Source organism: Amblyomma mixtum, chromosome 4 (genome assembly GCF_055824585.1).
Source record: "Amblyomma mixtum isolate Tamu chromosome 4, ASM5582458v1, whole genome shotgun sequence".
NCBI lineage: Eukaryota > Metazoa > Arthropoda > Arachnida > Ixodida > Ixodidae > Amblyomma > Amblyomma mixtum.
Genome location: NC_143015.1, coordinates 42,565,544 through 42,579,508, shown reverse-complemented (window position 1 = coordinate 42,579,508; position 13,965 = coordinate 42,565,544). Strand labels below are relative to the sequence as shown.

At 48.5% G+C, this 13,965-nt stretch overlaps 1 long non-coding RNA gene across 1 annotated transcript; it reads right to left on the bottom strand.

Moving 5' to 3' along the window:
* Window positions 1-1,194: 1,194 nt before the first annotated feature.
* Window positions 1,195-10,295, bottom strand: LOC149346326 (uncharacterized). The gene is made up of 3 exons (XR_016292070.1): window positions 10,167-10,295; window positions 8,340-8,368; window positions 1,195-1,234 (listed from the first exon to the last, which is right to left on the bottom strand). It is a non-coding gene; the product is annotated as an uncharacterized LOC149346326 (long non-coding RNA).
* Window positions 10,296-13,965: the final 3,670 nt, after the last annotated feature.

Genomic DNA, 13,965 nt, shown 5'->3' with positions numbered 1-13,965 from the left:
AACTGAGTCACTTCTTTGACGTTGAGGGTGCACCGACCCTGTTGTCACAAAATCACTGAAGATTTCTGAAAGTGCAGCGAGAGGGCACACGGCAACCAGGATGCGCGTCTCCGTACAACTGTGCCGCAAACGTTGTATTCTTCTGCGCGCGCATGTACGCGGTAACAATGTCAACCATTTCAGTGGTCGAAAAGTGGCCTCCAAGAATTGTGGCCATGTCAGCGCTCAAATGACAATAAGACAGTCTTCTTACAAGATGACCACTCGAAGACATTTCCCAAGTGGTCTCCGCTGCGTTCATTCTTGATTTATTTCTGAATACATTGGGCCGCTTTATGCTACGTTGCATGTGCTGTCGGCGTTCCTAGGTTATCACTTTCGCCATGCATCAGCAAAGAATATGCTCGCCGCTGGTGCCATCGAAGCAACTTATCACTTTTCATCGGCGCAGCGCCAGCTGACGCGCGCATTGTCGCGGTGTTCCAGCCAGGGCGGGGCTGTGAAGACCACGCGACAAACTGAAACGTTTGATTGACGTCGCTTTTAGCCCTGCCGCCGGTGCGCGGTTTGCGAATGATGCCAGAAATGGTCCAAAATAAACGAGCCGCACAGGCGCGTGTAATCACGTTTTCAAAATTCGAATGGTGATATGGTTAATACCAAAGGCCGACTACAAATCACTAATGCAAGCGGGCGCCTATCACGAATATTTAAAGGGATACTGAACAAAACTTTTGGAGCTGCTCTTTTGCATGCAAACAATAGCTTGACGGCTAAAATTTATTAATGCGACAAGCATTTTTGCGTAAAATTACAGATAGTATTTTTTTGCGATTTATTGCCGTATCGTTGCACCTGGCGGCCGCATGTGGAAGCTACAACTAGTGATAACATCCGCACGTCCAGGATTCCCGCAGGAGCATGATTGCGATCGCTACTCGCGGGCTTCGCCAGTTCTGCGTCGGCAGCGTATTATACCGAGATAGTATTATAACTGAATTAAAGAACGTAATTGTTGGTTACCAGCGAAATTCAAAAGAACTACTTCCATAATTTTGTCTGGCGGCTTGTGGCACTATCAATACGAACTCAGTTGATATACCTATGCACTCATTTATATGTTCACACAGCCGTTAAAGCTTGTAGCAAAAAATTGAAGCTCTCACCAAAGGCATTGAGAACAACTGATGGCGTTTTATTCTTGAACCCGGTGTACCAGTAGGCGTCCCACGTTCTGAAACAGAAAAATGCAGGAATGACCTAGATAATATTTTTAATTGTACGCACACAATCCGTCTTTCAAGAAATTAAGGGTTTTAAACTCCATCACAAAATATTTCGCAAGCATAACGAACTTTCTCTATCAAATTTTCTCGTGTGAGCCTAAATGCATGGGGCACTTGGCGGTAACTACCGCCATGCAGAATAGGAAGCTCTAAGCTAATGAAAACTATTTCATTAGTAGAATGCTACAGACAAACCGTCGCTGCCGACAAACGGAATTTCACCACTAATTGCAAAGGGTCGAGCACTTTGAATTTGTAAAGATAAAAAGTTCGTAAAGCAGGCTTTTAACGTCTCAAAACAACTTAGTGAAGGGTTCCGGAAATTTCGACCACCTGGGGATTTTTAATGTGTACTGACATCGCAGAGGACACGGATCTCTAGAATTTTGCCTGCATCCAAAAAGCCTGCGCGTCTCATGGGCATATCGGAGTGGGACAGAAGAGCGGAGATGCCGGAGGAGGTCATCATGTAATGCCCTCTTGGCTAGCATGGGTGTGGGGAAGAGCATAACGGCCTAGAAAGAGAAGAGAAGGTGAATATCAACTTCTTGCAAGGAGCGTGTTCATAAATTCATTTGCTCCCCCCAAAAATCAGACACCTGCCAATCATCTACACCCGTCTTCTGATACCTGCGGTCCTTAAAGGTTTCATGACGGCGTTAAGGACTAGAAATTTTCAGGCCGTGATCCCAAAATTAGTTGTTCGTCAGAGGACGTAAGTCCAAGCGTTGGAATGCTGCCTCCAGTGACACGCAACAATATTAAGACGAAAATCTTTAATGCCTCATCGTTGTCGACAGAGCGCTGTCAGCAGAGGTGTCACGCTTTTCTAGTCTGACCAGAAAAAATAAAAAAACGCTGTAGGAAATTCGTCAACTTGGGGAACCGAAGCAGGCTCTCCGGAGAGCGAGACGAGCACGCTAACCACTCCGCCGTGCCAGCTTATTTTTCTTTATTGCCTGGCTTTTACACGTAACATTCAACAAAACCAACACTACTTGTTCTATATGCGTGCATGTTACTGCCTTTTCAACGTGATTTATCTTGTAGTTTATGTTTTTCTTGCACGCTGTTGTTTTTTGTTGTACTATTTATTCTGCGATATGCGCTGTTATGTTGTTAAATGTTTTGACGTAACCTGTTTGTTCGTTTTTCTGTGAGCTTCATTTATGTCTAATTTTTATGTGTATTTGCAGCTGTATTTTTTGTTTCACTTTCGTGTGTAACCCACTCCCCTCTGTAATGCCGTCTGGCCCTGAGGGTAATGAAATAAATAAACGCTATGTACATACACACGCTCCTATTGTGGACAGCCAGCAAGAATCTGGCTTCGTCACATTAAAATTCGCGAAAATTGCATAGCGGCTCTTGTCTCGAGAGCCACTCCGAAGGCTCCGCAGCGGCTTTCTGGATGGCCAGAGACCAGTCCATGCTTTCCCGAAAGTAAGCTCGGGTAGGTCTTGAGTCTTTGCAAGAATGTTAGCTTGCCATTCTGGCGTGCCATGTACAATAGAGCCCTATCAGCATTATTAAATCAAAAGGTACCCCATCCTCATTTTCTACAGATAAGTGCCAGATGCCGTGCGGGTCTAGTGGTGATTCTTTCTTTAGGGTTCGCTGAAATACATTCCAAAAATAAACCCTTTCCCAGCAGTGTAAAAAAAACGTGGTCTATTGTTTCTGTCTTTCTGCAAATTAAACACAGATTCCGAGGGTAAAAATAATTCCTTTCGTTCTCAAATTTTTTTTTACTGGTAAGATTCCGGTGTGCAGCTTAGTAAAGAAAGTTTTTGTTCCTGCCGGCACCTGCATTTTTTTTAACCCTATTTAAAACATCTGGAAGCATGGAATTTACAGAAGTCACAATTAAGCGAGAAGAAAAGTACGTTTCCCCTACTTTTCCTCTTCGCTTGGCGCGCCCGTAGTGCCATCAGGCGGCACACACTAAAACCACTCTCTCCACCTCGCAATGTACGCCACTGCCCCAACGTTAGCGCGCGACGGCAGCGCCTCCCTCTCGTCTCGTTCGGGCGCAGTGGGGCCTTTCGGGGATACAGCAATCACGCGGTGAGCAGCGAACAACGCAGCGCACATCGAAGGTCCGTACTACGAAGCTTGCGGCTTGCTGCCCGTTCGTTCGGCGCGGAAGCTACGCTGGCGTTCGTGGCACCGGGCTTGTCGGGAACGATGTGCGAACGAACTACGACTGCAACTTGAGTCACACGCGTTTCGGCAAGGCGCCTTGCAGTGAACTCCCAAGCATCAGTGAGTGTAGAGATGACCTTCTCCATATATCGGAATTAGCCCATTATACTATCAAGTGATACCTTCTGGGCGGAGCTTGAATGTCCCCTCCAATTTTTCCCCGGGCAATCTCTAGATCACTACTACGTTCAGACGTTCAGGATTCGGATTTATCTGTACCATGGCTATTCTTTCTAGGTTCCTTGTAAATTTTGTCCCCTTTATGTTGCCCAACATGAGGTCGTAAATGGGCTGTTCCGTGCAGGCTGCGGTAAAATTTCCGTTCTAGTACCGAGTCTGCACATGTACTCCAGCACGCGGCAAGGGCTGAAATGAGCCGCCCACTAGCCGCGCAGGGCTCTTTGTTCCAGTGAGATCCTCATCTCGGGCCAGACTTCGTTTTGTAATTAGAGCGCTACTTTGTGTGTCCCGCAACGCGGCAATTATATTTCCTTGCCTTCACTTTCAGGACAGGCATTTTATGCATTACGGATTCGGGCCGCGCGTTCACTACGGCGTTCGCGAGTTGAACCTTCTTGCCATTCTTCAGTTACAGAAAGCCGTTTTCAACTTCTTGCTTCAGGTGGTCCCCTGAGGGGGCCCGTACACAGACACCTGTGTAACGTACTTGCCTGGGTTCGGACAAATCGCGGCTGTGTGCCGTTTTGTCTGCGCTTAATACACGCCGTTGGGATATTGTTTAGCGCTGTTGCGGAAATTAGAGACGTAGTGGGCTAACTTAGTTGCAAAGTTAACATATCTGTGGTGCCTTTGGGCTGGGTCGGCAGTCGAGGCGTTCAGATTTTTCGTTGTTTTCTGGTGTTGGATTCCTAATTTTGCTCAGATTTGCTCCTCCCTGAGCTGTAAGAAATCGGTCTGCAAGTTCCAGCGTTTCGGAACGAGTCCTGTCCTTTCTCTCCCTGAGGTACAACGACCAGCTCGGATGACTGCTGATCAGGAATTGTTCCTTGATGAGAAGCTGACGAAGCGCACTCTACTATTGTGCAATACCAGAAGCTTCCTTTCACCTGACAAAGTTGTGACTTAATCGTTTCACATACTGGGTTACCGTTTCACCGTCTGCGGTCTTGCCAGACCAGAATTTATTTCGAAATCACTCGGTGATGAGTTGGAATCATTTAAGCAAGGTGGTATTCACCTTGCTGTAACTTGTTGCATCTCCAGGAGGCAGTCACCCGAATACACTTAGACCTTCTCCACTCAGACGCGCTAAGAACTGTAGCGTACTCAGCGTCTGACGAACTCTGACTTCCCACGGTCAGTTCGAATGGTCTGCGGAACACGTCGATATCATCGTTTTTTTATATAAAATCTGGGAAGCAACCTGTTGGCATCTAGCCGCAAGATGTGCCTTCTTCTCTCGTGCTAACAACTTCGTTCGAGTTGTTCGCAGCGCTTTGCACTTCATGCTTTGTGGTAAGAAGTTTCATTTAGATCTCAAGTTCTATTTCTTGTTGTTTTTCTGTTCTATCTCTTTCTAAGTGCTCTCTGTCTCCCTTTCAGCTTCTTCTCGAGCCTCTTTTCTCTCTGGTTCAGCAATTTTCGCAGTTTGGCTTCGGACATCCCCATCTTGATGCGAACCTAAACTGGCTCACATTTGGATACGGAACTTTATATTACAGGCAACGTATACCTACACTTGGTAAACGCCTCCAACCACTTCATTGCAGTAGGTCATAATATTACTCCTCTGCTAAAACTCCATTGCGAAAACTTCGTAAAATCCTTCCGACTCTTTCTCCATTTTCTGAGCTTACAGAGCATCAAACGTCATGTCGTAAACGCCAGAATAATACGAGGGGGTACCCATAAGAAACCGGACTAAATTTTTTGGTCGGCAAAGCTTCTGTGGTACCGCGTTTCGCCACTAGGAGCGCATAGAACGAACATTCCAGAGTCAGTAAGCCGAGTGCCGTCGTCGAAGGAGGTCAGACTAGTTTAGGCAGAGTTTTAGAGTGACGACTGTTTTGTGTGAATGTCGTTTTTGCAATGACTGATTTTCGTGAACAGCGTGCGCCGGTGAAATTCTGATTTTTTCTCGGAAAAAGTTGAATGGAAACTCTTGAAATATTAAGAAAGACGTACAAGGACGATGCTATGGGGACAACTCAAGTGTTCCTGAATCGAATCCTGAATCAAAGCAACAATCATGCCAATGGAAAACTTCAAATTCACCTCGCCTCAAGAAAGCTCGTTAGGTGAAACCAAACCTCAAAATAATGCTGATTTGTTTTTTCGACGTGGGAGGAGTCGTCCATTGAGAATTTGTTCCGGAGGGTCAGACAGTTAGCCAGGCTTTCTACTTGGATGTTTTAAAAAGATTAGGCAACAGTGTGCGGTGGAAGCGGCCAGATTTGTGGCGGTCGGGTGACTGGTTTTTCCATCATGGCAATGCCCCTGCTCACACAGCCCTGTCTCTACGACAATTTTGAACCAAAAATGGCATGACCCCTATTCCTCAACCCTCATACTCTCCCGACCTTGGCCCGTGCTACTTTCTTTGTTTCCTAGAATGAAAAAAATAGGTGAATAGAAAGCGTTTCGCTGATGTTGCTGAGGTGAAGAAAAAAACGACGGAGGCACTGTGAAGCATCACAAAAGATGAATTTAAACAATGTTTTGAAAAATGGAATGAAAGATTCGACAAGCGTATCATTGCAAGTGGGGAATACTTTAAAGGAGAGTGAAGGTCTGTACTTAAAATGTGAACAAATAAGTTCAAACAAAAATAAGTCCGGTTTCTTTTGGGTACCCCCTCGTATCTCTGCTTCTCGCAGTTATGGCGTGGCCTCCCAGACACACTTAGAGTGCGTGGAAGTAGCGACCTCGGCCTCAGAGGAGATGCCCTCAACTCACACCATCATTACGGAGTGCGCCCTAGAAGCAAGCGATAGGATGGTCCACAGGGCACCGGAAAGTTATATCAGGAGACGAAAGATCTGATTAAGAAACACCGAAGCATGACGGTGTCTAACCCTACAAACAGCATACTACTAGCAGAGCTATCCAATTTGGTAAATAAACGCAAGGTAGCATAGCATCCGCTTGAATGTTACGTGCATCATGAGCATGGCCGTGAATGCAGTGTATGTGCACAGGACATGAGTACTTTGCGCATAAGAGATGAATTGATTGTGCAATCTCGAATGTGTGTCGAATATTAAGCTGTTTAAGGGCGCCGAGGTAGTCGGTCTAAAGATGAACTGCATTGAATGTTGGAATGACCGGAGGGGAAACAATGGCACTACAAATGCCTTGATGCTAAAACAAGCGGGTGCATTTATAGGCGGTAAATGTCGGTATATATCTCTGGAGTATGTGATACATCGGTGCACAATATGCACCCTCCTTCAGGCAAATACGCGGCTGATACCGACGGAGAAACAGTGGGGCGATTGCCTGTGGGCTGACAATACAACCACAGAGGTAGTGTCTTTAAACGATGAAGTTGTCGAGGCTGTTTCCGAGCTCTGTTTGCCACCCATTGGCAGATGAGTACCCTCAGTGTATTAAGTTGGACGAACTCCTGAAGCAAAAATATTGGTGTTAAACGGGGCAAATGTGTTATGGCGCGCATAGCCTCAAGATTGATAGCTTCAAGGGTGTCCCATTGTCTTCGCGTGAGACGCTGAAATTATGCATGATATATTATCCGTCGGTGAAGGATAAAGCGCACAAGCTGGCGGGCCTTACGAGCACACGCGCCACCAGATCGCATTGCTATGCGACGAATCAGATCTTGATTAGCATGAGCCAATTTACGGGTGGTTGTCAGCCACGGGTTGCTTGTTCCAGATGTATGACTGAGGAGGCCATGAAAACGAGCAATTTCTACTTTAGGAATCAGATAACTACATATTGTAAAATTTTGAGGGGTAGCTTTTCGTAAGCCTGTTTTGTTTCCAGTACGAGTGAAACAAGATTTAGCAGGCGAGACGGTTAGACCGAGAGGTGGGAGGCGAGATGTCAAGACATGCAGCGCGTCCTGGAGGACCGACTGATGATAGACGCATCTGGGTGACAGCACCACAATGTTATATCATTGTAGTATGCAAGCACACTGATGGAAGTGATGGTCTCCTTAAAAGCCACATTGAGTAATATGTGGGCTAGGACGGCCCCATGGGGTACTCCTCTATTGGACATGAAGTAACCAAAAGGCTTTCCGTGGACACGTTCGTTCCGTAGGTGGAGCGCATATAGCACGTTATCTCAGATTATGAATGGCAATTTACCAGTATTCCTCAAGAGAGAAGTATACAGCACTTGTATCTTACCTGTACTCACCTATGGTTCAGAAACGTGGAGGTTAACGAAAGGGGTAGAGCTTAGGGACAACGCAGCGAGCTATTCAAAGAAAATGATAGGTGTAACGTTCCCCACCCACTATGACCGCTCGGGGCACAGTGGGTAAGTGAATTAACGCGGGTTAATGATATCCTAGTCGAAATGAAGAGGAACAAATCAGATTGGGCAGGGCATGTAATGCGAAGGGAAGATAACCGCTGGTCCTTAGGGGTAACGGAGTGGATTTCAAGTTAAGGCAAGCGTGGCAGGGGGCGGCAGAAAGTTAGGTGGGCGGATGAGGCTAAGAAGTTTGCAGGGATACTGTGGCCGCAACTCGCAATGGACATAGGAAAGGCCTTCTTCCCTGCAGTTGGCATAGTAAGGGTGATGAATATGGTGATGATGGTATGTACTCCAATCCAAAATTATTCGCCATAGCGGAGATATATTAATGGCAGCAAAGGGCTAAATTGAGTGCACAGATTAAATTTGTGTACTTACACTTTCTGCAATCTTCTCTTCGGCTTCGTCTGGAAAGAACAAAAGTTTTAAAACTTAATACCTAGGCTTCTGCAGTTTCCGTGTAACCTTGTTGCAGATAGTGCGCGTGAGGGCCAGCTATATTTGTTCATTTGTACATCTCATGCGGGCTAGACGCCAACGTTGGAACGAAGAAAGCGCATTTAAGCGCTATTCCGCTTTCGCTGGTTCACCTCCACTGCCGCTTGGTTTCTCAGTTTAAGCTGACCACACGTGGCCTGTCTGCGCAAGTGGGGCAGAACTAGCGAAATTGTTCGCCTGTCTACATCAGCCTGCGATGTTTAATTCAGAAAATGAGGGTAAAGACAGAATGCAGGCACCTTCCCGCTCAAGGCGACAGCGACGCACGAAAACACTGCCGTTAAACGCAGGTCCATTTTTCGAATGTTCATGCATTTTCTTGGTTTTGCTTTAACGACACTGCTTCTTCCTGGTTCTTGCACCTCCCTGATATCCTGCTTTTAATCTTTTTCTATTCTTTTACTCCTGCGTCGAAGCAACTATAATGCCGACAGAGGATTGGTCTTCTTGTAAGGGCAAGGTTTGGTATGGCAAATATTTCGCGTTATATCAGAAGCGCCCCCATTGTACCGTTTCGGAACCTGTGGTGGGCTAACCGAAAAACAGCACAAAATAAAAACTTGGTCAGCGAACCTTACATAGCCGCGCCGCAAATCCTATACAGCTATGCGCAAAGTACACAGTTCGGATAAAATCAGGGGGGCACTTTGTTGACCTAAAGTGCGGTGAGGCGAAAGCCTTAAGCGCGTTGTTGCTGCTTGTTTCACTGACGCGTCTTTAAGATGTTAGGCTTCGCCTCTAAGAGTGAAATGCGACCGCGTCTTGCAACGCTGCGAGGGAGCCCACAGAACGCCATCGCTCGTTCGGTTATACGCCTTGCTCGTCGGTAAATTGTTTTTTGAGGAAAGGAAATGTATCTGTCTCGCATACCTCGGTGGACACCTGAACCTCGCCGTAACGGGAGGGAGGAAGATGGGAGTGAACGAAGACACCGTATTCACTAGACGCGCCTTTGTTCATTCCAAACCATCGCGCTGGCATGGCGGAGTGGTTAGCGTGCTGGTCTCCCACTCCGGAGGGGACTAGCCGGCTGGACGTGGCGTGGATCGGACGCTCGCGCGAACGCTCCTCGCTTCACCCATGCCCACCGCTGAATTCAGCGACGGTCAACACCGCTCTTGAACGGATTTTGTCTTTGAAGCTCGGATAACGCCGTCGAACGCATCGGCAAGTCCCTTTTTGCCTGTTTGTGCGGACTTTTCTGCGTTTCGGCTCTCACCGGTACGCACGGCCCGCTAGGCCTACGCCAGGCCTAGCGACCCCGCTCTGACGGGGCTGTGCCGCTTTTTCTGAGTGGAATCTTCGCCCAACATTCGATATGGAAGTCACCGTGGAGGGGACTCATATAGCCCCCGAAGAAGTTTCGCACCAATATGGTTGGTTCACCGTCGGTGAATATCAACGATCCGGTCACAAACGCCAAGGGAATGACCCCGCGGCACACAATGGAACCGATCGCGCCCAGGGACAGGGCAGCATGCGGCAATCTGCCGACTCCTCTGCGAAAAAGCTTGGCCGACGACTTGCTCGACAAGCGGTGGCGTCGAACCTACCTCGCCTACCCAAGGGCGTAACCAAGGTGATACTCCGGCCATCGAGCGGCCTCCGTATACTCGAGAGCTGTGGCCAACTCGACATCTTTCAACTCATTCGTGACGCCGCGGGTGTAACCTTGGCGGACTCTTCTGAAGACGAAATGCTACTCACCTTCAAGCAACACACCATACTGGTGGCCACCCATTCCGCGGCACGAGTGGAACGCTACTTAAGCATCCAGGAGCTCACCTACGGCGAGAACAAGATCGCCATCACCTCGTATGTCGCCACGCCGGACGGCAGTGGTAAAGGAGTGGTCCAAGGCGTTCCCAAACATCTATCGGACGCTGTCATCCTAGCAAACCTTCAGCATCCCAGAAATCCTCCAATATGTGGTGTCCGGCGCATGGGTGCGCAGTCGCAAACGGTCCTCATTCTCTTCAACGGTGAGAGAGTTCCCCGTTGAATCAGCTTCGGGGGTGGCATGATTCGTTGCTGCCTCTACAAAAAAAAAAACCAAGTATGCTCTTTGTGCGGAAAACTCGGACATCGCAGAGACGTTTGCCCGGACCCGAAAAACACTCGTTGCCACGGATGCGGCATAGCCAACGCTCCTGAAACGCATACCTGTGAGCCTAAGTGTGCCTTGTGCGGTAAGGGCCATGAGCTGGGCAGCAACAAATGCCGCGAGATCTACCGCACTCCATATATTGTGAGCAAACGCCGCTGGGAAGAGGAACGCCAACTTCTGACCCAGCATAGCCAAGAGACGCCGCAGTCTAAAGAGCGACGCAGCCGCTCCAAAAGCAGGGGGCGGACGAACTATAGACACCGATCCAGCTCCTTTCGACGACTGGAACAGAGAGGCCGGTCCGCCTCCAAATCCAGGACTCCTTCACACGAGCCACGGAACCCCGGTTCGAGCCAGGACGCCGTAGGCACGCAGAAGGTAGGCTGGGCAGACAAAGCCTCCCAGAAATCTAACTCCAACCCCTCTGAGCTAGCAGACCTGAAAGTGCTGGTAGGGAAATTGCTTCATGAGGTGGAGGAACTAAAGAAAGAAAATGCCGCTCTAAAACAGCAACAAACGCAGACTGGGTCGCCGCCTATGACCGGTGGCGCCAATAACCCTACCCCCTCTACCTCCGCCGGAGCGGACATGCATGTTGAATCACCGCGGGCACCCCCGCTTAAGCGAAAAGCGGGTGACCAAACACTAGCCGACAGCATTCACAAAATTGAAGAAGCGCAAACGCAGACTAACAACACCCTCATTCAAATGCAGCTTACAATGAATTCCATCATGGAAGAATTATGCACACACCGGCAGGAATTACTTAGGCACCTGGCAGCAGGAAGCAGAGAGTAGGCTCTTTCCCGTCAAAATTCGCAAATCTGCTTCTTCTGAAGCGGTATCAGACTAGCACAATATGGCGCCACAACCGAACTACACCATCTGGCAGTGTAACTGCCGAGCTGTACTCCAACAATTCCTCCACAATAGGAACGGACCAGACTTAATCGCACTACAAGAGACACAAACCAATAGCAAGCTAGCTGGATATCAATCCTTTTCATCGGGGGGTGAAACGTTTGGAGTCACGACTCTCGTCAAATGAAATATTACGAAATATTGTCTAGTCGAATTAATTCCGCCTAGGAAACCTGACCACAGTCTGTTTGTGCTGAATATAGCAGCCCAAAGTTACGGAAAGCAAGCTTTGGCCCGCTCGTTCAGGCGACCCTGAAACTTGCAGGCAATCACCCCGTCATTTTCACGGGAGACTTTAATGCCCAACACCCGGCTTGGGGGTACTCACAGGAGGACATTAAAGGTAGAATATTGTGGCTCACCGCACAACAGGGTGGGTTGACTCTTTTTACAGACCCAGTAGTCCCCACCTGCTGCGGTAACAGTGTTTCCAGGGATACGACTCCCGATCTGACTTTTGCTAAAAATTCGGGCACTCCAACATGGATAAACACTCAACAAAATTTCGGCAGCGATCACTACATACTGGAAATAGTGGCCTCAACTGGCCCCAAAGGTCGTAGCGCTAGAGCTCCCACCCTTGTTGATTGGAACATGTTCCGCGCTAAAAGGGCCGCCCGAGAAGCTGATACCCCCGATATACTAGACAATGATGTCTGGGCACAGGATCTTTGTCACGATGCCAAGGCAGCCACCAAGGCAACCAAGGACGCCAAGGCAGCCACCAAGGCAAAAACGCGGGATACCAGAATAATTCTTAGACTCGACCTGGAAAAGGCCTTTGACAATGTCAGACGTGATGCGATCTTGGAGAACCATCATGAACTCGGGGTGGGAGCCCGCACCTTCAACTATATCCGCGACTTTCTCTCAGGTAGAAAGGCGCATTTTCAAGTAGGAGGTCTCCACTCGCGTGACTTCACCCTCGGCAACAAGGGCACCACGCAGGGATCGGCCCTGTCACCCTTTATCTTCAACGTTGCAATGTTGAAACTTCCACACCAATTAGCGCAGATCCCGCAACTCCACCACAGCCTCTATGCTGACGATATCACCTTGTGGACCGCCGAGGGCAGTGATGCCGAAATCGAGGAGAGACCCCAGCGTGCTATCGATATCGTGGGGAACTATGTAGACCCCAGGGGGCTGCGTTGCTCTCCAGCCAAATCTGAATTTCTCATATTCCGCAAAATCAGATCACTTGAGAAACCCCCGCCGGCCATTGAACTCAGTATTCGCGGAGTCCCCATTCCTCGAGTACCCAAAATTAAAATCTTGGGCATAATTCTACAAGAACACGGCTTCAATGGTGACGTAATTCAGAAGCTTCAGGGAACCTCGCAGCAAATTATGCGACTCATTCGCCGCATTAGTAAACGCCACCCGGGCTTGAGGGAAAGCAATACTCTCCGTTTAGTACAACCCTTTGTGATCAGCCGCATCGCTTACGTATGCCCTTACCTACATCTGAAGTCAGCGGAAAAAGAGAAAGTGGAGGCCATAATCAGAAAATGCGTCAAACAGGCAGTTGGGTTACCCATGCACACAGCGACTGAGAAAGTGTTAGGTCTCGGTCTTCATAACACCTTAAGTGAGATTATTGAAGCGGTAACCGTCTCGCAGTACGAGCGACTAACGGCCACACCAACTGGCAGACACATTCTGTCCACACTAGGCATAACATACGCACGACAAGGCGGACCAACAACTGACCTTCCCAGACAAATACGCCAGCTTCTGGTCATTCCTCCACTACCTCGGAACATGCACCCAGGTTTCCACGCTGAACGTCGTGCAGAGAGAGCCAAATCATTAGGCAAACGCCTCCTTAATGATACCCCTGTGGTATATGTTGATGAAGCAGATTCTTCGGCTGACAAGATGGTAGCTGTGGTCACCACGGAATGTGGTACACTCATAACTGGGGGCACTATACGCACTCACCACACACATGTTGGAGAAGAAACAGCCATTGCTCTAGCCATTGCTGGATCCTCGGCAGAAACCGTTGTCAGCGACTCAAAATTGGCGATACGTAACTACACGTTTGAAGAATCTCTCCACAAGCAGCACGGATTCTGCTAAATTATCAGCCCACGCGGCGCATTAGCCTAATCAGGACGCCTGCTCATGCCTCCCTTGCTGGTAATGAGGCGGCTCATAACCTAGCTCGAGAACTATCCCGCCGAGCTGGGTCGTGCAGTCCACCCGGCCTATACTCCGGCAAGGACAGGTTGTTTTCTTAGAGAGAAATCCTGCAGCACTACAGGCTTGCAAGGCTCAGATTCCCCCCAGCAGATAAGACGCTTTCCAAGCAACAGGCCGAAGCCTGGCGTAAACTTCAAACTAACACCTATCCAAATCCCCAATTGTGTAGCTTCTATTCGGATGGACTCTACTCAGACAAATGCAAAAATTGTGATGCGAAAGCCGATCTAAATCATATGATCTGGAACTGCCCGCAGTCCCTACCCGCGA